We start from the raw sequence: 4396 nt of genomic DNA, 5'->3' as shown, positions 1-4396 counted from the left end.
TTAATGATGTTAGAATTGAGCAGTCTTGAGCTCATTGGATTCGTCTCACAAAGACGCTAAATTTGAATATAAGCATGCCGAATTTTGATTATGTTTGACCTTCCAGTTATGCCAGAAAGTTTCTGAATGTGGTTTAATGGCTTGGTATGGATTTGAATTGACTCGAATTGAACAAATTTTGATACCATTAGGTTCATCTCATTTAACTAATCGGTTTTACTGGAAGTTTGCTGAAGTCAGATTTCTAGATGATTTTTAATCAAAGTTTGAACATTTCTTGTTTAAAAAATTATCACAATATCCGTATCATACCTTAAAATTCATGTCAGATGATAAAAATTTATTGATGACCCATCAATAATGTCAACACACTTTTGTGAAATGACTTGTAAAATTCGCATTACACGAACGCAATGCGCATAATGTCTACCACTACCGCAACTTTCATCTTCAACATTCAATTAAATGATATTATATCTTTATTTTCTTTATGATACTCTTATAATGATGGAAACATTACTGTGATAAAGTCATGAAACATAAAGTATCTGCTTAATATTTTTATTACTTGATAGCGATGATCACTTTGCAAGAATGTCAACATTATGTGCCAGAATCTAACTTACAAAAATAAATAAATAAAAGAAACTTAAATGGTTTAGTTTTAATATCTAGGGTCAACGGTGCCGAATTTGGTTGTGCGCCAATGCATCATTTTCCATAACTTCTTTAAATATTAGGCTAAATAAATTGGGATGAATTTTAGGAAGAAGATCCAAGGCTTATGTAACAAACTAACATGAATAAATATGAAAAAAAATATAAATATTATAGAAGATAGCCTAAAATCCATAACTATAATATACTTTACTTATTAGGAAATGATATTCTATTTTTGGTAGAAGGAGATCAAAAGAGCTCGAACCTATTATGATCTTGAAAAATTCATAAGATGATGTTTAAAGGTGATACAAAACCTCCCCTCAAATATATAGAAATTATAAGTCTTCAATTAACTATGCTTTGCTTGACTATTGGCCTATGGATCTTAGGAACCAATTTAACGAGCTTTAACCCCCATATACTATCATGTTAATGACTAGTGAGTCTTATGCTATATACATTTTCTATATTGAGAGTTATATACCTAATACTCTCATAAGCTTTGATTGGGTTACTTGTACCTAGAGGTGTCAATTCGGATCTGTGGGTCAGGTTCGGGTTCAACCTGAAATGACCCGACTCGAATAGTGTCAACCCGAACCCGACCCAAGTAATAAACGGGTTGAAAACTAAAACCTGAACCAGACCAGAAAAATATTTGGGTCATCCCTAACTCGAATTTTTTTCGAGTCGAGCTCGAGTAGTGTTGGCATGTCAGGTCAATTTTTAGATACCTTTCATAATAGACTCACTCAGAAGTCTCCTATGGTTGTACCTTTCATAATAGGCTTTCTCTTAAGTCTTCTAGGGCATTTAAGATGCAAGTAGATACCAAAATCTCATACTGTCAATTTAAATTTTTTGGTCAGTTATTTGATGTCATTCATTTATAAAACTTCACTTTTTGAAAATTTGATGTGTCGCTATCTTTTGAAAAGTAAAAAAAAATGATATGGTTTCAACTGCTTAACATGCTATATTTTTTTTTTCTATTTTAATATCATACATATTAGGATTTCTCCATCAAATACATTTGACAGACCATTGCCCTTTGAGAGGCAGCTCGTCTCAAAGTCATTGCCTTGTGCAGTGCCCTAAGATCTAGTCATTGCCTCATAGGGCATGTGCTCTCAGAGCCTTTAAAAGAGTGTTCGGCGTCATGCGACGACTCTAAGCAATAAATAACACTAATTTTTTATACATTGACATGCAAAGTTTTTAAGCAAAAACATATTCATGTTGAATTGCACGACATACTATTTCTTTCAAATTTACTTATAAATGATATTATGTTCATAATTTGATTATATGTATCATGATGTCAAACAGGTGATTAAATCATTTCGTTGAATGAACCCATTGGAAAACACTACCCCTGAAATGTTCTGTTAAGACTTCAAAAAAAAAAAGCTATCTTTTTCTGGGATTATAGTAATTTTAACAATGTTTGTTAGTTATCTGTTAAAATAGTTAATATTTCATAATGACTTTTTAAGTACTACAACCACAAGAAATAATTTTTAGCCCTTTCTACTCCTTTTTGTACAAAAAAGCTCCCGCAACCGCCATATAATTTCTGTGAGTTATTTTAGAGCAAATTTATAGCAATTTGAAGACCCACTGAAAGGAATTTAGCAATGATTTAAACCGCTCTTATATACAGGAGCTCTCAGTTTAGCCAAAGCTTTTGTTTAGTGGAGAGAGATAAAAAAGAGTTCTCTCCTTTATTATTTTCAAAACGTCATCCCATCGTGCACATCATTAAGAGTATCTTTAAATTATATAAAAAAAAAAAAAAATCAAATTTTAACATAGTTATATTTAAAAAATGAAGCTCTATCTTTCATGCTCGTAGAAGAGAACTTTTCTCCTCTGTTTAACTTATTATATAGAAGACGGTAATATAATCCAATGTCCAGGAGAATATTAAGAAAATATTCAAAGTTTTATAATATATATATACATCGGTATATATATATATATATATATATTGTAATTATAATCATTTGTTCTTGATACTCCAACAATTGTCCATCATTTGATACAAATCTTGAGGCATGACACGGATCTCGAAGCACCCTTTTGGGCAATAAATGTTCAAACTTTGATTAAAGTCATAAAATACTCTAATTTCAGTAAATTTATAGTCAAACTAACCGGCTTGATAAGACGGATCCAATGATACCAACATTGATCTAATCTGAATCAAATCAAAATTTAATCAAGCCATTAAACAATGTTTAGAAGTTTTTCTGAAAAATTTAGAAGATCAAACGGATATCGAATCTGAAGACTTCAAAGTCAAATCAAGCGTCTCAACTATATGAATTCAATGAACCCAAGTTTGTTCAATTCTAACATCGTTAAGACACTCAAATGTCCATTAAACATCGTTTGATCAAGGGAAACTCTTTGAGCCGTCTGATCAAAATGGTTCGTATTTATGCATTAATAGCATCCATAACTCTATAAATAGAACCTCACCCCTCTCATGAGGATGGTGGAGTTTGAAGTCTGAGGAAGAAATTAATGCTTGGAGAAGGATCAAAAGTCTCGCGTCACTTCGTTGCCGATCACTACTCGCTAGTCACCACCGTTCATCATCAGCAATTGCCCACTTCTTTCCACGAAGTATCGTGCGGAGCGAAAATTGACATTGCAGAATCAAGAAGTAGCATCCAACGCAACACATCATCTAAAAAACCTAGATGCCACCCCAAAGTCAACGCAACATTGCATTCTGAAGATGGTATAATGAGTTACCCCACACGCCCATGCAACTCCCGACTTCGACCCTCAAGGCCTATGAATGTCATTGCAACTCACTGCTACGCCCTTTGTGACCGGGAAAGACCTACATGATCCGCACGCACCTCCTATAGCTCTCGGCTCTGGTGCCCACAGTCTACCGACATCATTACTACTCACCACTACAATCTACGTGACCAAATACAACCAACGTGGTCCACAGCTCGTGCAGCTCCTGACTCCGACCCCCGCGGCCTACGGATGTCATTATTACTTGTCACTATGACATATGTGACTAACTACGACCTACGTGGTCCCCAATTCCTATCTTGACTCCAGCCCTCAAGGCCTATGAATGTCATTACTACTCGCCACTATGGCCTATGTGACCAACTACGTCTTATGTGGTCCACAATTATTGCAGCTCCTGAATTTGGCTTGCACAGTATACGGATGTGACAACTACTCACCACTATGACCTATGTGACCAACTACATCATGTGTGGTCCACAACTCCTATAACTGCCTCCTACGGCTTCTATGGGCAATCAACGCTCCTCGAGTAACCATATACAGCCTACCCGACCAAATAATGTCATGGTTATTAATTACAACTTCTCTGATAAGCTGGTGCTACAAGTACCATCTAAAACACTCACAACAGACTATACCTCCATAACTATCCAAGAACTATAGCCAGATTACGGCTACAAAACTTTGTCATTTCATCTTCTCTAATTAAGGAAAAGAGTTGACCTATGTACTTTTCACCCGTGGTTTTTTTCCTTTTCAATAGTTTTCCACATAAAAAGTTAAGGTGTCTCCTCGTGCTTACTACTCTTCCACTAACTGATTGTGTGTTGATTTTTCGTGCAACACTAAGATGATAGATAATTCATTACTCTACAACCACAAATCTTCTAGCACGAAATAGTTCTTTTATTCGATTTTATGATTATTTACATGGTTGTTAATATATATATAT

This window comes from Phalaenopsis equestris, unplaced genomic scaffold, assembly GCF_001263595.1.
Source record: "Phalaenopsis equestris unplaced genomic scaffold, ASM126359v1 Scaffold000750, whole genome shotgun sequence".
NCBI classification, from domain to species: domain Eukaryota; kingdom Viridiplantae; phylum Streptophyta; class Magnoliopsida; order Asparagales; family Orchidaceae; genus Phalaenopsis; species Phalaenopsis equestris.
This window is presented reverse-complemented; position numbering follows the sequence as displayed.